The 21,427-nt window shown below is 35.3% G+C and overlaps 1 long non-coding RNA gene across 1 annotated transcript in view; it reads right to left on the bottom strand.

Moving 5' to 3' along the window:
- LOC141500698 (uncharacterized) overlaps positions 1–21,427 on the bottom strand; it is a 100,394-nt gene that overhangs the window by 52,765 nt on the left and 26,202 nt on the right. Inside the window, exon 2 of the long non-coding RNA XR_012472008.1 lies at positions 10,326–10,393. This is a non-coding gene — a long non-coding RNA (uncharacterized LOC141500698). The remainder of the gene's footprint in view (positions 1–10,325; positions 10,394–21,427) is intronic.

Raw genomic sequence — 21,427 nt, forward strand, 5'->3', positions numbered from 1 at the left:
TCGGATTGAGTGAGGAGGTGTTGTACTGTTACCAGTTTCACTTTTTCCTCCGGAGTCATCTGGGTTTTCAGCAAAATAGCCTCAGTTTCTTCATTATAAGATTTAAGATTATAAATCTAAAGCTTACATTAAATATAGAAAACATCTTGACTATCCTCTTTTTTTCTTTTCTTTTCTTCTCCCCCATCAAAATCTAGAAACAGACTGAACACAAAGTATGAACACAATGAATAAAATACCAGCCTCTGTTCATTGCGATCCCTCCTTTCTCTTATTCAAAGATTTAATAAACCTAAATCCTGAAAGCCATATTTTTTCCTTCTTCCTGAACTAATTTTTCCCACTCACTTGTCCCATATATTAAAACAGTGACAATCCTGCCTGTGACTAATTAAAATATTTTTGTATTTTAACTTGAAATCCACTAATTTGATATGTGTTACCAAAATAGTTTCTCTTCATTCTATTAGCTATGTGAAAGAAAGCTATTCATGATGAAGGGGTGATTTGGAAATTATGATGAAAGTTGTCCAAGAATCAGTTGAATGCCAGTGTCCTGCCCTCTGTCCCAATACCTTTTCCATAGGAGTTTCCATGTCACTTCTTTGAATTCTACCCTTTCCATTATTGGTTCATGGAGTATTCAGGGAAAACTAGCAACTCTATTCTGAGGACTGCACAAACCCTTTCCAAGGCTGCTCAACCACTTTTCACCAAATGCTCATTGCGACTCTAAGAAACTGTAATATGTGCAACAATAACACCTCCAAAACATTCCATCTCATCAGACTAGCTAAACCTGGTTAACAGTTACTCATCAGAGATTTAGAGGAATGTCTACACTAAGCATATGAAGACATTCCCCTAACAGAGAGTACAGACAAGAATATTTTTTTTAATGACACCTTGGAGAGCTTAAGAATTTGGTGAGACCTTAAAGATTCCAAGGGCAGCCACTGCATCCTGGATTGGGGGTGGGTTGGGGGGTGGTCATGACTGATTGTCTCGATTTTTATATTGCTACTAGATCTTGATGATTCTTTAAGTGAAAATAGGACTAACAACTGGGTTCAACTCTGCCTCACTTTAATCCTATCAAAACATGATCCCATTTTGTCATTGGTCCTCTTCAAACAATGAATAAACCACAACTTTACCATCTGGACTTGTTATCCCAATGTCAGCTTTCTTATATGGACAGACTACAAGTGGGTTTATTTGCTCAATATATAACAGAAATACACAAATTATAACTACAACATCCACTAGGGTGTTCACTAATTATGAAATTAGCCTGACTTTGGCTCTCAGTTTCCCCTGTTTGTAGTAAGTGGAAGGATGTCAAAAAATGTCTCTTTAATATGGATCTCTAAATTCTTGGAAATTGTACAATTATATGGTGGGCAGTATTATTTTCAGAGATACAAGGCAGGAAGGGCAGTCAGCTGGATTCTGCATTTAAAAAAAAATATCCCTTCAGTGTGTTCAGAGCACAGAGTGAGAAAAAAAAATTTTCTTACACCTAGCCTTGTACTTATTAGTATTAGTTCCAGCCCCACTGCTAAGTCAAGTATTTTGAGATGCTAGTCCATGAATAATAATGTCATTGAGGCACAGTAATTAATAGAACAGGAGCATGCTCCCTAAAGAGGAGACATTGCTCGGCAAGGGGAGAGAAGACCTCGCCTTTCAAACGTGTCTGATACGGACGCTTGAACTTTGATTTCTAAAGGTGGGGACGAGGTAAAATGAATTACACTTCATTAGCAATGTTGAAGAAGACACAGCCTCATGTCTCTAGAGAAACAGCCTGTAATTGTTGAGTTCCCAGCATTCCCCGGCGGACGTCAAGCCAGATTCATTCCCCTGATTTCTCTGAACACAAGGTAACGTTTTTTCATGATCAGTTTCTGTTCCTTATTTTTTTTTTCCGCCTTTCCCTGAACAGAGTGTCTGTCATCATTACTGTTGTTATTTATTAAATTATGAAGCACGGCTGGAACATAGAACACAAGGCTTTGCTGACCAAATTAGCACAGCTAAGCAAACATGGAAAGCAGATACCCTTCACCAGCACCCCACTCTACTGAAGCCTTGCTTTAATTCCCTGTCTCCCGCCACTGAACCCTCCCTTCTAAGAAGTAGAGATTGCTAGAATAATCTTGTACCACCCAATGTGCCTGTGGGCCCCCAGCTTCTACTGAGAGCATGGTATGTATTTCTTCATCTATTTTCCATGACAAGAATTGGTCAGTACAATTGATCAGTGTTCAAAATCTCGTACTATTTGTTGGGATTTTTTTTTTTAATGAAGTCATATTCAACGTTTCTATTACTTTGGTTCTGCTTATTTTGATATGCATCAGTTCTTGCAAGTTTTCCCATGTTTCTCAGAATTTCTCCTAAGGATATTTTAATGGATGTTGTAACCATAATTTGAGCACATTGAGTAAATATTTGTACTCGGTTCACATAACAAGGCTGACTTTGGGACAACAAGTCAAAATGGAAAAGGTTTGTTGTTCATTCTTCCTTTGACAGGACCAATGACAAAAAAAAATCTTACTTTATTAAATACATAAATCTCTGTTTCTCCTGTCACTCCACAATTTATGGATGCATATTTTGTTTCTAGATTTTGGATAATGAAAAAAAAGAGAGCTGCTTTGATTAGAATTAAATTCTTAAATGAGATCTTTTTTATTTGGATTGACATCTGACGTTTGTGGGCAGTAGTAAAGTTGATGGATCAAGGGGATGAAATGTAGAAACAATTATTACCATTTAGTATATCTCAAATGAAACTCATTACCTTTCTCCCTCTTTGCTCCCCTCTTCCATACATCACTATCTTTGCAAAAGGCACATCCATTCTATTACTATTTGAAATTCTTGACCTTGGTATTATTTCAGACTCCTTACCCAAACATTTAGAATCATTAGCCAAATATTGCTATTCACAAGTGACTACTCATATTTCACATAGTTACCACATTAGGCATTAGGTCAGGTTCTTATCACTTCTTCCTCCATATTATTGAACTAACCTTCTAATCGCTATCCCTGCCCCAAGTTTTCTCCCACTCTAATCCATCCTGCTTATATATATATATATATATATATATATATATATATATATATATATCATGGAATATTTTTTCCATATGACTTACTCAACTTCAAAGACTTTGTTTTGCCTCTAGGATAAAATATAAACTCCTCTGTTCAGATTCTAAAGTCTTTTTATAATTTTATATAACATATCTTTCAAGGCTTATTGAATATTACTCTCTTTCTTACACTGTGTGGTACAGCCACACTGATGAACTCTGTTGACCACATGTAATTCATTTCCTATCTCTATGATTTTGCCCAAGCCATTGTAAATATGTGGGGTGTACTCCCCTCTTCACCTCTTCCTCATCAAGATGCTTTCTTCCTTCAAGAACTCTTTATTTCCTCAAATGTTAGTGCCTGCCTCCCTCCCTAAATGCCTTGTATTTAGCCACTTTTATATATTAATATTTATGTTAAATATACTTTCATGTGTATTTGTCCCCCCACTTATTATGTAATTGACTTGTTAATAGAGATTGTGTCTTACTATCTTTATTCCTACCCCCTTGCCAGCACCTATAACTTAGCAGACATTGAATAAAAGCCTCTTGGTTAAATACCATAATTCCAAATACTTTCTAGAAAGATATCTTCCACTTAGATCTCTCCATGACTTGTATCATCTTTCAGAAGCTCAGTTTCTTCATCTATAAAATGGATAAAATACCTACCTTTCCTGTGTCTGACTGATGCTTTGAAGATAAAATAATAAATGAGAAATAAGTTAAAATTAAAAATTTAGAAGATTATTATTCCCAATTCTGCATTTGCAATGACTATTCAAGAATTCAAGAAACATTTATTATATGCTTTCTATGTCCAGAACATTAGACTAAGCTCTGGGGATGATGCAAAAGTAAAAAAAAATGATATAATTATTTCCCTCAAAGGGCTTGTACTCTAATAATTGTGGTCCTAGTTATTGAGGCACCTAATTTACCCAGTGCATTACTGATATTAGAGTTGATAAGCTCTGAATTCCAGTTCAACCTCAGACTCTTACCAAACATGTGATCCAGGACAAGTCATTTAATCTCTTGAGCCTAGCATAATATCTGGCACATTTGGCACTTTAAGTGCTTGCTGAATATGTAAATATGTATATGTATGCATGGATATGTATATATACATTTATATATATATGCACATATTCATATATGTGTGCACTTATCAATTTATGTTTATTATATATACATACATATATATATGTATATATATATATATATATATATATATATACAGATTTATAAAAATATGAGAATGAAAAGGTCCTCACTCTACACATGAATGGCTAGAATGTTAGCTGGTGGAAGTTGAAGGGTGAGCTGGCAGTTCCTGGGGATCCTGAAAATAACCCCTTGTAGTTATTCCACCTGGTCCTGGTCAAGGAGCATTGTCTCAGCTTCTGAAGGATGACATACTGAATTTATTTACATCATGGGGCACCTTGTGTGTAATAAGGGCTTTCTTTTCCAAAGGCACATTTGTCAATTTGAGGTATAGGAAGCAGAAAGCATCACTGCCATTGGGCAGGTGGCTCTCCAAAGGAAATGATGACCTTCTAATGAGAATGACTGTGTGTGATTAAATATAATGAAATATTTTGTAGGTGAAGTTGGTACAGAAGACATTGTAGCAAATATTGTTCAATGATATGGAACTATAAAGTGCCCTAGTTCCAACCATTAACCAACTTCTCGTGAAGTGAAGACATCTCCGCTGGATGACTGGCCTGGAATTAGGCTATCTGTACAATGCACAGTGACATAAATTGCTATTACAAGCAAATGAACATTTATAAAGTGGCACATGGGGGAATAGTCAGAAAGCTGAAAAACCAGTCCTCGGAACTCTGATTCCTGGGGAGAGAGAGCTTTCATAAAAAGAAAGTGGGAAAATAAAGAAAGGATGACAATAGCAATATGATGGATGAGGGTAGTGCTTTCACTCAAATGCGCAGCAGAAGATATGATTGCTACGGAAATAATAATACAATAAAGAACTATATAATCACTTACAAATTGTTATTGATGCCTATTTTATTTTTATACCACAATAATTTTCCTCCCAGCTACTACATATAGCATTCATCCTTCTAGCAAATTAAAACTAAGTTAAACCAATGGTAAGTAACTGCATTTTATACCATATACTGCATTGCACATATTCAGCCCCTCACCACTCCATGGGGAAGAGGGAATTATGTTTTTGTCCTATCCTCTGTAATCAACATTGACCACTACTTTAAGTTCAACCCCTTTCAGTGTTGTTTTGATTTATTGGAGCACAATCATTCTATATTTCTAGTTATAGATTTTGTATTCTGATTCAATTCATATGCCCCTTACAATGATTCTTGGAAATTCCCATATTTATAATTTCTTGCTGTATAAAAACAAATAAAAACTACTACATTCAAATTCCAAAACCAGTAGAAATATCATTAAAGATGATGGCTTCCCATTTGTGTTACCATTGCTCTGTGAGAACCATGGGACCTTTCTGACTTTTAGATGAAATTTTTATATAGTTTCACTTCATTGTTATGTGACCTTCCTAAAACAAGAAGTAGTTTACTTTTCTATTCATATTCCCATGTCAAAGCATAGTACTTTTCACTTATAATGTATATATTAAATGCTTTTTTAAATTTATTCACTCATTCATTCAATTTGTTCTACCATTGGACACACTTTTCCTCCCAATTATTTGATACTATAAATATGTTACTTTGACTGTGTTATGGAACTATATGCCTCATGGAAGGAATGCTGAGTCAAAGGCTAAGAATCATTTAGTGGCTTTTATCACATAATTCTGAATTATTTTCCAGAATAGTCATATTGGTTCATCCAAATAGTGCATGAATGTGCCAGTCTTTTATCATCTCATTAAATCTAATAGAATCATAGTTTCTTAATCCTACAACCATCAAATCCAAAGTTCTCTTCTTACAGACTAGGAAACTAAAACCAAACATAGATAAAGAACATGCCAAGGTCATGCAAACCTATCTTTAACTCTTATTCTCTCTCTTCTTTGTATTATTCCAGCCACCTAGATTATAATATCTATTATATATTTTTCAAGAACTTTTTCAAATATGTTTATTATGCGATTACCACAAAATTTTGAAAAGTAAGCAGGATAATACTGTTTTCCTTATTTTAAAAATGAAGAAACCAAGACTGGAAGAAATTAAATGATTTGGTCTGTACTCATAAAAGTTTTTGGCAGAGGATTAATTTGAACCCATATCTTATGTCTCGAAGGTCAGTGTACCTGACTGTACCTATTATTTTCTCTGAGTGAGAATTGAAAGGATGTAAACTCCATTAATGCACAATGTATTTCCATTCAAACAAAATATGAATTATTTTTGTGGGGTCAAATGTTTCAAAAAAATGTGATGAATTTTCAGAACTGAATTCATGGTTAAGAAGTAGCTTCCATTTTTATTCCCCTACAAATAAAAAACTTCAAAAGATCTTTTTATTTGTATTCAACTTTGTGATCTTTCTATTCCAGAGCCAGGGAAATATATACACACATGCATGGCTACATGTGTATAAACATACATACTTTTATGTGCACATATATCTGACCTCATTTAATTTGTTGGTTCCCCTTTATTCATTAATGACATAAGTAGTAAGGTTTATACATGTTTGTTTGCACATTTATACATATATGGATGCATACATGCATATATACAAAGACATACAAACATGTCTATGTGTAAATTTTAGTCACATGTATGTACATACACTATATGATGTATATTGTATATATACATGTACACATGCATGTATTCCTATATTGATTATATTGTCTGAACATTCCTGTGATGGTCCTTAGCCTTTGGTCTGCCTCAAAAATGAAAGTAGATTAATAATGAAGTTTACTTGATTCTTTTGTCACCAACATTTCTCAGATGAGAGCCAAAAAACTTGCCTTATAGCAAATACTTAAACTCAAATGAATTCAATTAAAGTGAAGTGCTCCTACAAAGTTTGGAATCCCATATCACTTTGTGTTCTGCAGACCATGGCACTGCTGAGACAATCATTTGGAAAGTGTAGTACTTGGTACACTAATGAGATGCATGGGAAATATCAATGACGTGATAATTCTGACTCTGCAGACATACCCTCAAACTAAGACTGCTCATCAGTGCCACCAAAACCAATTTGGCAAAAGGAAATTGCAGAGATAGCTAGTTTCAGAGGAAGAATGTGGTCTCTTTGATGATTACCAGTATCTTTTGGCTAGCACTTATATGAACAAATTTTACTGCATAATGACAATGGCCTAGGCAATATCAGTTTATCTCAGAATCACAGAATGAAAGATGAAAGAGAACTCAGATGTGATCTAAGACAAGCAAAATCACACAGAGTATAAGAAGTAGAACCAAGACTCCAACTCAAGTCTTCTGTGTTCACCTATTTCATGCCTCTGTCCATAGCATAAATAAAACTTGATTAATTAATAGAATTCAATTGAAAATATTTATGGAATATCTATTCTGTGCAAGAACTAGAAAGGATACAATGGTAAATAAGACAGTTCAAGCTCAAGGATAATATAGTCAAGTAAGAAGGAGGAATCATACAAATAATATATTAATAAATGCATGCAGTGGATCACATGCCCTTTAAGCTCCACACCCCCAAATTTTGATGTGATAAATCCTGAGTTGTGACTGTCAGTTTTTATTGTCTTTCAAAGACATCTCATTTTGGGGGTGTGAGCTGTGGGTAGGTACAGTCTATATTAAGTCCAATCTTCTAACTGTAATAAAAAAGAAAGTATGACAAATATCTAAGAATGGTACAAAGTGGTATGTTAAATTTACGAAAGAAAAAATTGGTTCAAGGCAGCCTTTATATAGAGGATCTACTCTATAAACAGAATCTTATATGTCTGATTTCAAAAAGGTATGAACTACAGAGCAAGAGGATATTCAAGGCAATGGGAATAGTAATGAGCAAAGGAAAAACTGAAAAATGTGCAATGTGCTCAGTAGGTGACGAAATAAGAAGTTTGACTTAGACTTCTAGAAAATTGGGAAAGGTAAAAGAAGAAGAAATAAAAGAAGTGTGACTTACATGAAGTATGGGTGGAAAGGAAATCTGATAGCACTTGAATTACTGAAAAAGATATAAAAACTTTTTTAACTCCACAAAAAATAGTTATTTTCTTTTTGGGTAGAGTTCTCTCATTCAAGTCCAGAATGGTTCTAGCTTCATAAGAGCACTTAATATATTCTGAATATTTGAGATATTTATTTCCTTTTAAAACCACTAAAGTTCCAAACACATAGTAGGCTCTTTATATAAATATTTTGTCTATAAGCTCTTTACTTCAGACATATATAATATACATAATATAATATATATATGTGTGTGTGTATACATAACTTATAGACAGATGTAGATATCCATATATCTAGACATTCCCTTGAAATACCAAGAATTATGAAAAAATTTCTCCTAACATCATTCCATATTATATAAAGGTATTTAATTATCTGAAGTTGGTGAATATATCCAAGTTAAACACTGGGGTGTGTGTGTAGGGGAGTGTTATTATTTCTTAACTCGCCTTGCCTGCTCTCTCTCCAACAGTTAAACTAATAGTTTATTTTAGCTCAGTTGGTGGGGATCAGGGGATGGGGGTAGGGAGAGTAGGGGAAGAAACACATTTTTTCAATAAAGCACCTGCCTGAACAGTGCAATATAAATGCAAATAAACTGATTGATTGACAAGGGGAGCCCTTGATTAAATACTACAGGAGAGTGAAGCTAGAACACAAAGTCCTACTTTGTGAAACAACAGTTTATAATTCAACTAATGGCATTTCAATGAAAATGCATGAAATGAATCTAAATTGCAATTCCAATAACCTTCATAACCTAATCCTCACCAGGAAGAAGTAACATATAAATATATGAGTGTGGGTATATATGTGTGTGGGTATGTATGTGCATGTTTTCTGCATTATGCAGGTGTAGAAAACGTGCCTATAAGCTCCCTTAGGCAGAAAAGAAAATTATTCACTGAGGATAAAACAAGGAAAGCTGTCTTTCAAGTATAGTACCACAAAATATTATGCAGTAAAGTTGACCAGGCAAAAATAAAACTGGTAGCATTCAAAACAGCTTTTATTTATATTTAAAGGGAAGTTGCGTCAAAACTAAGATCTCTGGCTTTAAGAGAATGAATTTCAATGTTACAGAAAATGTTCAGCTAAGAAATTAAAAAGACAAGAGATAATGTTATCAAGAGAGATTTTGAGGTCTTTATTAGACCCTAAAGACAAAGTCTTGAAATCCCTATTGCACTAGTGAGGATTTATGACTTTGGATGAATAGATCTATAGTCTATCAGAAGGCAAGACATAACTAGAAGCAAGGCCAAGTTTGTGTGAGGAAGAGAGGGAAAGAGATTATTAAGGCAGTTGGTAATGGAAATCTATGAGGAAGCTGTTCTGTGGTATGGGTGAAATGATTAACCCCTAGTCTTTGACTCAAAGCTCTTTTTTTCCTTTCTTTTTTCCCACCAAACAGAAATCCCCAGCAGGTGGGACACAGTATTCAGAAGTTATTGAGATGTTGGTAAAAAAAAAAAAAAGGAAATCCACATGGGGTAAGAAGAAGCAGCTTCATAAATTTGTTATTTTGATTCCATGGATAGAGAGACAAAGAAACTTTTTTAGGTTTTTAAAGAAATAAATAGCTATTTATTTACATACTAGTCCTCTTAATAAGATGAAGGCTATGATGGTTATTTTATACAGAAAATCTCCCATGGAATGTTTTCCTACTTATGAAATTTCCCACATACTACCCACCAATCAGTATTCATTTTTTCCTAAGATAGGTCTAGTCATGGGCTGGGAAATCATGAAAATTGAAAACATGAAAAGAAAAAACATGAAAAATGAACTCAAATCACATTGGTTAAAAGTAAAAATGTTATTGTTGTTCAATAATAAGGAAGATCATTAAAGTCTAGGGTGATGGAGGAAAGCACGATCTATTAGTAGTTTTATGTTCTTTGAACCACCTTTTTCATCATAATAATACATTTCTAATTTTGGAAATTTTTCTAGTACCTTGCACTCCAAAATATGTCTTGTAAAATGATGTCTCAAAGTGTAGCATGCAGCTACACATATTTTCTTGGTGTGGACATGATCTTACCTAATCAGTCTTCTTGTTTTAAATGCAATTTCATCATCTTCATTGGGATTGTTGAGTTGAATCAGAGTCTAAATATAATGGATATGATAGTTAAAAAAGATTATAGAAATACCAACAAATATGTTCTATTTCCAACTACCACCATGTCTATCTACCAGTATTTTCCAATGTAAGACTTTCATGGAATCTCATGCAAATATTTCTGTAGACATAGTTTTGTTTCCACTGTTTGGAATTTTTCATAAGGCAACACAGTTCAAAATTTTCCATCTTTCATGTTTTTTCAAATCCACTTTAATTGGTAATCTGTATTGCCCTTGGCTTACTACCTGACAAGAAAGCCAAGTGTTTCTTAACTAAGACAGTATATGGGCTTTTTGAGTCTGTTCTTTGAGGCAACTGTTTTATTCAAATTGCATTTTTTACAGGAAATGGTAAAAATTGAGGTCAATTTCATTGCCTTTTTTATTTTCATTTTTTCCCTATGGATGTCTACTTGAGTAGGTCAGATTTGAAACTTCTGCAATTTCCTTGTTTCTAACTTATCTTCTTTGTACCGATGTTGATTTTTATTTTTTAACAATATTTGATGGCTTGGCTATTGCAAAGAGACCTTATTCTGATATAATGTCCCATGAATAACTGATCATTTCTTTCCTAATATGATCAAGTCAATTTAATTTTTGTAATGTTGGTACACATCATTTTGGTATCATCTCATTCTTTTCTGGAAGAAAACTATCCATGATATAAAGCACAAATAGTGATTCTGATTAATCTACTAGATTCTGGAATCTTTTATTTTTTTAAGGTTTTTGCGAGGCAAATGGGGTTAAGTGGCTTGCCCAAGGCCACACAGCTAGGTAATTATCATGTGTTTGAGACTGGATTTGTACTCAGGTACTCCTGACTCCAGGGCCAGTGATTTATCCACTGTGCCACCTAGCCGTCCCCTGGAATCTTTTATTTCTCAAATTCAAGCTGAGGATAGAAGTGATCGTTTATCAAAGTATACGTTCATTTGGTCTGAGGGATATTATCAATTTCTTCATAAAATTGTTTCCCTTCACTCTCTGATAGATATCAGCACACAAAGTGCAATTATTCGTAGTGTAATTAGCATTACTTTGCACAACTAGTGGTCTGAGGGACTGGTAAGAGAAGCTACTGAGGATGTAGGGATTTCCTGTTCCAAGCACTTAATCTTTGATGTGCTACTAACAAAACCTAAACACCCAACAGGAAAAAGCCTTCAGTAGGTCCTTCCTCTTCCTCTCTATAATTCCCACATCTCAGTCCACAAAGGGAACTTTAGTGGCCTACTCCAGCCTAATATTATACCCACAGTCTCTTTCTTAACAGTCATTGTTTAGGATCTTTCTGCCGTATCATTGCTTCATAAGATTTATTGAACTTTCCCAACTTCTGTGAAACTTTGTTCTTGGAATTCCTGTTGGTGTTCAACTCACTGTTGAAATTAATAGAACATAATAGACAACTTGGTGTCTATTTACTTGGTTAAGTCTATGAACAACAGATTATCACCCACAGCACATAAAAAGCCTTTCTACTGAAGGGCTAAAGAGTTTGCATTATCTGGCATAAATTTAGAGAACTCAAGCTAATCATTCTACCACATTAAGACCCTAGAAAATATTTTTCTGGAAGTCTGAGTAGCATAACTGAGTGAGGAGAAAGTTCATCATGCCTCATTGCTAACCATAACACTACATAAGCATAGGAAGTTTGTGGGAGGCGGGATTAGAAGGAAACTGCCAATTAGATAAACTGTTAGTGGTATAAGACTCCTTGCTGTTTACTTCTTGCTATAAATCTGATTCCCTTTCCTTCTATGGTGACCCCAGTCTGAATTTCATGACTGGCAACATATTTGGTTTGTTGGGCTTTTTTTTTTCTTCCTTTATCTATATACACAGTCCTTTTGCAATGGTTATGCATAATGAGAATTATTTTTGCCCTTAGTTCTGCCACCAACAGTTCTGAGGACTCAGGGTGGTTGTTTAATCTCTCTGTGACTCAGTTTCTTTTCCAGTATATTTGGGAAGCTCCTCTACAGTCTTACCTTTACCTATTTAAATGCCTACTTTTCTTGCATTACTTTCATTTCTTTTCTCCTTTTTTCTTTTTTCCTCTCTTCTTAGTTTTTTTTTTCTTTTTGTTTTTGCAAGGCAATAGGGTTAAGTGGCTTGCCCAAGGCCAGACAGCTAGGTAATTATTAAGTGTCTGATACCAGATTTGAACTCCGGTACTCCTGACTCCAAAGCCGGTTCTCTATCCATGAAACTGCCTAGCCATCCCTCTTTTTTGGTTTTTAAAATTGTTTTTGAGCTCTTCTGAAAGGTCTTTTTGCATTTGAGACCAATTATAGACCCCTTTGAAGATTCACATTTAGATATTTTGTCACTCTTTACCACTTCTGAGATGGCATTTTTATTATCCCTATCAGAATAGTAGCTGTAAATAGTTAGGGTTTTTTTGGGGTGGGGTGGGGAGTTTCTCATTTTGATAGTTGAACTCTCCTCCTAAAAGTTAGGATGTATTAACTCAAGATTTAATTTATCTTTGTTTTTTTTTGCTGGGGGCCAAGAATCTGGTCCCTGGCTTTCTACTCTGGCATTTGCAGTTTGCTCCTTGAATTAGGACAGCAATATTCTGGGACTTAAATCTTGCTCTCTGAGATGAAATTGTTATCCTCATTGTTGGCCTGCTGAGCCTGTAGATGAGCTGCCCTGGGACCTGAGCTGCCCTGTGGCTAAGAGGCTCCCACTGACTTTCCATATCTCCCATCTTTAATGGGTTATACTCCCTCTTACCCACATGGGGTAGAAATTCTGAAGTTCCACCAAGTTATTTCACTGTTGGTTTTTTTTTTTGTGGGTTCTGTGCTTCAGGACCTGTTTAGAGACTTAAAGCTCTGGAACCTTCTGAGTTTCATAAAACTATCTGGGTTCTACCCAGGAAGACCTTTAAATGCCTAATGGTACCCAAAGAGTGAACCTTGATTTTTCAAATATTGTATCACACAAAAGGGACTGCTGGGGAGGTACTATCAAGCTAGAAAAACTACAAGAATAAGCCTGATATATATTAATAGAGATTTATCACAATAATTGTTGTGCACTGATGGATATTTAACCATAGTTACTCTCAATAGACCATATAATAAGTCATAGAATGGATGTTGTATATGACAGTGAAGGGAGTGCCCACTTCAATTAAATCTCAAAAATTTGAAATATTGAACTATAATTGGGATAATATAATAATTTTCCCCACCAACTTGTAGGGTTTTTACAGCAGCTCATTTCAAATTAGAAATCCAATAAACATTAATAAAGAACTTGTAATTAAGCTACCAAGAACTTGAGATAGCTAATATATAAGAAATAAGAGTAAACAAGGAAAATCCTCAGGGAACTAATCATCTTCTGGGAAAAGATGACATATACAAAAACTACAACGCACACTGATGCATTATCATCATTCATTAAAAGTATAAAAAAATGCAATGATAGACTTAAAAGCATTATAGAATTTTGAAATCATTGATATTTTCAATTGCTGTTGCTCTCTTACTAGAAAAAATTCCCTGAATCATAACACTCATCTTGTCAAAATTTCTTCTTAACTTCTCAGATTTCTCTTCTCTAAGTACCCTCAGCAAGTAACCCTCCTCAATACTTTCTTTACTGATTTTTTAAACTTATTTTCAGTGTTTTTTGATGTTTACTTTAGTTCCCAATATAGACTGCAATCTTCATGTGGCCATAGCTTATGCCATCTGTTTTCTTTTTATCCTGTCAAAATGAATCATCTTAAGTACAGACATAAGCAACCACCATATTCATGGTAGGATTTTAAGAGTTCAATGAAAGCCCTGTAACAGCTGCCCTATGCAACTTCAATAGAAACAGCTCCTAACTGAGATCTGGAAGTTTAATTCCAATTAGCATCCATTCACACCTTTGTTTTAAGTAGTTCACAAGATAATGAGACAGGGTCAAGATGGCAGATTAAAGGCTTGAACTCTCCTACAAACCCATCCAAATACCTCTAAACAATGACTCTTAACACTTTCTAGAATACCAGAACTCACAAAAAAGATGGATTGAAACAGTTTTCTGCTCCAAACCAACTAAGTGTAGCAGGAAAGTCTGTTGCACCAGGATGTGAGAGGAACACAGTCTAGGACAGGTCATGCCAGTCATACAAGCTCCAGCAAACCAGGAGCAGCCCTTGGGTAACTAAATCCTGGGGAAGCAGGGCTGGTGTCCACATCTATCAGTCCATAGACATCAAAGACAAATTAGAAGACCAGCAGGAAAGGTCCGTTGCACCTGGGTTAGAATGTGGCATAGTCCAGACCAAGCCACACCAACCAGGAGCATTGTAGTAACAGAAGCTACTAATGGAGCTCTCAGCCCACAGACAGAAACAACTGGTCAGAAGGTGATTACTGATGTTTCTTTACTTGCACTGAGGCAGGACCATTGCTTCATCCATACTAAGATCCAGGTAACAGTCCTGGGTGGCAGTCCCAGGTTGGGGAGGAGTACCAGCGCATCAGAACCTATAACCATAGGAAAGCAGGGACCCTTCTTTATGGTTCTAGGGCAGAGTGCTTATGGCCACTCATAGACAATAGTACAACCCAGAAGAATAGAACCATCTTTCTTTAGTTCATAAAAACCTTGGAAGAACTGAAAACTCATAGGTTCTCAGTAGTATATGTGAAAAGAGCTCTAAAAGCACAGCCCACTTTAACAAAGTGTTAAGTAGAAAGTGATAGGTTGGAAACATAAATAAAAATGGAAAACAAATTCTAAGCCTAGCAAGTTATTACAGTGACAAGGATATCAGAAGAAGAAGATAATAAAGTCAAAGCTAACATCTAAAGCTTCCAAGAAAAATATGAATTGTTCCCAATCCATGAAAGAGCTCACAAAGGATTTTGAAAATCAGGTGAGAGATATAGAGGGAAAAATTGGGAAAAGAAATGAGAGTGATACAAGAAAATCTTTGAAAAAAAAGAGTTAACATCTTGGTAAAGGAGATACAAAAATTATCAAGTAAAATAACACCTGAAAAATGGCAAAAGAGGTACAAAAAGGCAATGAGGAGAAAAATGCCTTAAAAAAACAACATTTATGGGGGGCAAAGCCAAGATGGTGGCATGAAGGCAGGAATTTCCAGAAACTCATTTCCTAAAACACTCCAAAAGCCATCAAATGATGACTCTAGCCAAAATCTAGAGGGACAGAATCCACAGTAAGATTGAGTAATACGATTTCCCAGTCTAAGACATCTTAGAAGATCTCTGGGACAGGTCTGTTCCACCAGGGGTTAGGAAAAACCAAAGTACAGCCATAGCTACAGCCACAGCACAGCACCGCCAGGCAGGGTACCTGGGTCTGTAACAGAGGGGGAGGTTTAATCATAGAGAACAGCTGGAAGGGGTGGTGAGAAAACTCTGCCATATCAGAGTGAGTGCAGAGCAGAGCTCCAGCCTCAGAGCAGCCCTGTTGTGAGAACCTGAAGTATGATTCTGTAGAGCCACCCAGCATGTCCAAGGCTCTCAGCCCATAGACAGTAAAGGGGTCAGCAGAGACTGGAGAGATCTCTCTTCTCTCCCTGTGGAAGGAATCGGCTGTTTGCCCACGCTCAGATATAGGTTGCAGTTTGGGACCCCACAACACCACCATAGCAGAGCAGGAACCATCCTCACAGTTTCAGGAGAGAGGAGAGGGTCTGAACACAGCAAGATAGTCTCTCATAGGACCTTGGAGGAAATAAAATCCCTATGGGTTGCCCCCAAACCCCCCAAAGCCTTGGAAGTGTGGTAAACCAGTCATAGACTGAGGAAATGAGCAAACAACAGAAAAAGAAGAGTCTGACCATAGACAATTAATTTGGTCCCATGGACGACCAAAATACATACTCAGATGATGACAAAATCAAAGTTTCTGTATCCAAAGCCTCCAAGAGAAATAGATAATGGCCTCAGGCTATAGATCACCTCAAAAAGATTTTGAAAAGAAATTAAAGGAGGTAGAGGAAAAATTAGTAAGAGAAATGAGAATGATACAGACAAATCATGAAAACCAAGTCAGCAACTTGGAGAAAGAAATACAAAAAATAAAACTGGATAGAATAATATGTTTAAAACCAGTTTAGGCCAAATGGGAAAAGCAACACAAAAGGAAAATGAGGAGAAGAATGCCTTAAAAGGCAGAATTGGACAGCTGGAAAAGGAGATAAAAAAGCTCTCTGAGGAAAATAACTCCTTCAAATGTATAATGGAACTAAAGGAAGATGATGACTTTGTGAGACCTCAGGAAGAAATAAAAACAACAACCCCCCCCAAAAAAATTAGAAGAAAATATGAAATATCTCATTGGAAAAACAACTGACCTTGAAAAACAGATCCAGAAGAGATAATTTAAAAATTATTGGGCTACCTGAAAATCATGACCAGGAAAAGAGCCTAGACATCATTTTTCAAGGAATAATACAGAAAAATTGCCCTGATATTCTAGAAGCAGAGGGTAAAATAGAAATTGAGAAAAATTCACTGATCACCTCCTGAAAGTGATACCAAAATTAAATTTCCAGGAATAGTATGTATGGTAAAACTCCAAAACTCCCAAGTCAAAGAGAAAATACTAAAAGCTGCCAAAACAAGCAATTCAACTTCTTTGTCTCCATAGTCCAAATTACACAGGATCTGGCAGCATCTACATTAAGGGCTCATAGGGCTTGGAATTTGATATTTTGGAAGGCAAAAGATCTTGGTTTATAACTGAGAATCAATGACCCAGCAACACTGAACTTCCTCTTTCAGGGAAAAAGATGGGCTTTCAATGAAACAGGAGACTTTCAAACTTTCCTATTGAAACAACCAGAGTTGAACAAAATGTTTGATCTCCAAGTCCAAGCCTCAGGTGAATCATAGAGGACTAATTATGAGGAACTTATTGATGTTGAACATTTTTATGCATGGGAAGAAGATACTGATAACTCATGAACTTTCTCATTCATAAGAGCAGTTAGGAGCATATATAGACAAGGCACAGGAAGGAGCCAAATATATAGTATATATATATATATATATATATATATATATATATATACTATATATATAATATATAGTAAAAAAGATGGAATCAATGGGTCATAAAGGAAAGTCCTGGAAGGAAGAGAAAGGAGAGGAAGAAAAGGCTAAGATATTTCACCTAAGAGTCAAGAAAAAGATTTGACAATGGAGTGGATCTAGGGAAGGCGGGGGGGGGGGGATGAGTGAGCCTTCATTCTCATCGGAAATGATTCAGAGAAGAAATATCACACTTAATAGGGTATAGAAATCTATCTTACCCTAGAGAAAAATGAGAGAAAAGGGATGGGATAAGGGGGAATGGAGGGAGGGGAGGGGGGAGCAGGTGATAGAGGAGAGGGAAGATCATGGAAGAGTATACTCAAATACATTGCAGTTCTGAACAAGGATGAAAGGAGGAAGAGAATAGAATAGATGAGAGTGGGGAGGAATAAAGTAGAGGGAAATACAGCTGGTGATAGCAACTATGGAAGAAACATCAAATCAACTTCTCTAGTGGTTATGATAGGGAAAGCAACTCATCCCAGAGACAGTCATTGGAATCTGAAGAAAGATTTTTCTTTCTCTATATCTAATCTTGAAGTTTCTCATCTTTTTTTTGGGGGGGGGGGTTATGATTATTCTCACAACAAGATTATTGTAATAATATAAAATAACAAAAAAAATTGGTCAAATGAAAAAGAAGTATAAAAGCTCATTGAAGAAAATAATTTCTTAAAAATCAGAATTGAGTAAATTGAATCTAATGACTTTATGAGAAATAATAAAATAAAATAAAACCAAAATAATGAAAAACATATCTTTCAAGAAATTCTCAAGGAACTCTATCCTGATATTTGAGAACTGCAGGTTAAACTAGAAATCAAAAGAATCCACCAATTAACTTTTAAAAGAGATAGCCAAATAAAAACTCCCAGGAATATTATAGTCAAAATCCATAGCTCTCAAGTAAAGGAGAAATATTTTGAGTAACTAGAAAGAATCATAGAGTATCATGGAGCCATAGTTAGGATAACACAAGATTTAGCAGCTTCTACCTTAACAGATCTGAGGATTTGAAATATATTCTGGAGGGCAAAGGAATATTCTGGAGGGTAAAAAATGAACATTCAATGAATCTTTCAAGTATTCCTGATTAAAAGACCAAAGTTGAATACAAATATTTTCTTTGAAATACATAACTCAAAAGAAGCATAAAAGGGTAAACAGGAAAGGGAAATGATAAGGGACATAATAAAGTTATAGGGTTTGCATTCTTGCATTGAGGAAGATACTGGTAACTCATAAGAAGTTACTCATTTTTAGGGCAGTTAGAAGGAATTCATATAGATAGAGGGCACAGATATAAGTTGAATGTGAAGGCATGCGATCTAAAAAAAATTTAAAGAGAATGGGGGGAAATTATATCTCATAAAAGGCAAGAAAAACGTTTTAACAGTATAGCAAAAGAAGCAGGAAGTGAGGGAAAGTGAGTGAAACTTACTTGCAGCAGAATTGACTCCAAAGGGGATTAACATATACACACAAATGAGTGAAGAAATATATCATAAGATCCAGGAAAGTAGGAGGAGGAAGGGATTATGAGAAGAGGGGAAGATGTGATAATATGGAGGGAAGATTAGGGGAGTGGGCATTCAGAGGCAAAATACTATTGAGCAGTGAAAAGGTAAAAGGAGAGAGAGAGAGAAGAGAATAACTTGGGGTCAAGGAGAGTTAAGATAGAGGAAAATACAGTTAGCAATGGTAACTGAAAAAATGAAGCACGTTTTGCATGACAAAGGTCTCATTCCTCAAACTTAAAGAGAACTAAATCAGATTTTTGAAAAATAAGAACCATTCTCCCAATTAATGAATGATCAAAAAATATGGAGTTTTCAGATGAAATAATCAATGCTCTCTATATGAAAAATATTTCGAACACATTGTTGATTGGGCAAATGCCTGAGGTACTACCCTTTAATCTAGCAATACCATTACTATATCTGTATCCCAAAAAAGATAGGAATCAAAAAGTCAAAGGATCTCTCTCTCTCTCTCTCTCTCTCTCTCTCTCTCTCTCTCTCTCTCTCTCTCTCTCTCTCTATCTCTCTCCCATCTATCCATCTCTCTGTCTGTCTCTGTCTTTCTCTGTCTCTTTGTTTTTTCTCTCTATCTAATCTATCTCTGTCTCTGTCTCTTGTCTGTTTCTCTGTCTCTACTCTCATGCTCTTGCACAACTATTAGTCATATTCCTGACCTCTTTTGAGATTTTCTCACCACAGTAACCAGCATCTATTGTCATTTCTTTCTCTAGTGCATTTTACAGATGCGGAAATTAAGGCAAACAGAATTAAGTGACATTCCCAGGGACATAGGGCTAGTGAGTCCCTATGGCCATAACTGAACTCCAGAAGATAAGTCTCTCCATTCTATTTTCTATATACTTATTGATTTTCATGCACAAATGGTCCTTGAATGAATTGTTTATTGCATTATCAGAAGTCTGGGGATAGGCAATCATTCCTGCATATTGGATCTATTCTTCTCTCTGCAAGATAGTTCTTCATGTCTTTAGCATGGTGAGGGCTGGCCAAATCCTAGACTAACAGATCTCTTTGGCACCCTACAAAACAAGTGGCAGCATTAAATCGATCCATTTCTTTATAATTGCCTGTGTGGACCAGGCTCTTTTGGTTTCAAAAACATAAATGCCTAAAATATTTTCAATGTTATTTTTCTTGTCAGTAGTGATGATTAGAGGTTATTAGAAGAATAACCAAGTGTACATATTTTTCATGATTTGTGTCTGTACTCTGGTCATTTGGCAATAAGTTTCAAGTTCATTTGTTTACACACATTTTTACTTATCATCCAAAGCTACTTATTTGGGTATTTACAAATACTTAATTGTAAGTTATAATACCATTTATTTTAAATATTAATTTCAATATGTTATCTATTTATATTTAATTATACATTAATATTATTATTTTATATTTCAAGACATCCTCCATGTGTTGCAACAGATGTACTAAATGCATTAATCTGGCTGATGATCTTAATTGGGACTTAGGATTTATATTATGAGTATCCTGAAAAAAGTCATACTAGGGATTATTTTAAGGAGAAATATGGTAAGTGTCTGAAACAGAACTTGAATTCAGGTCTTCCTGACAAAGGATTATAGAAGCATTATATTATAAAAGCATTATAAAGCATTATAACCACTGTACCACTTAGTTGTCTAATTAGTTAGTAAATATTGATAGAATCATATTTATTTTAATTTGAATCATTCCTATAATTTCAGTAGTTTTAGGAGTACCAAGTGAAAAGCTTGGAATTTAACAGGTACTTAATACATGTTTATTCAACAAATCAGTATAAGTTATACAACCTGTAGTATTAAGAGATTTTCTCAGGACACAGAGAGATTAAATGAATTACCCAGGATCACACAATTAATATTGCCCAGAGAAGAACTTGAACACAAGTCTCCTTAATTTCTAAGACCAGCTCTATGTCTTCTCTATTAGACTGTCTCTTCTAAATTGTATAAGCTAAGAAGATAAAATTTGTAAATCAAAAGTTCTGGTTGTACCAAACATAAAATGAGTCTGTAATATCTTAGGCTTGGCAGTTAGTTAATAATATAAATCATTATTCCCTTTTACTCTCACTTTCCATTTAGGTCATTTTCTAACTTGGGCTCAGATGAGAAGCTTCTAGCACTAAGTAAATAGTGTTTCTGCCTCCTCATTTCCCCTAATTTGTGCTTTGGTCATGTAGATAGCTCCTCTCTGGACTGAGAATATTGCTTCTCCTAAATGTGTTCAGGAAGGCCCTTAGCTCTGGCCATATTGTTGCAGCCCCATCTGTCCCAGGCACCATCCATCTTCAGCCAGAAGGATTGCTTTATTACCACATTCATCAATTTACACTCTGGGCCAGAGTTAGAAATGACTTGGAAAGACAAAACTGTTACCTTAGT

Source organism: Macrotis lagotis, chromosome X, assembly GCF_037893015.1.
Source record: "Macrotis lagotis isolate mMagLag1 chromosome X, bilby.v1.9.chrom.fasta, whole genome shotgun sequence".
NCBI lineage: Eukaryota > Metazoa > Chordata > Mammalia > Peramelemorphia > Peramelidae > Macrotis > Macrotis lagotis.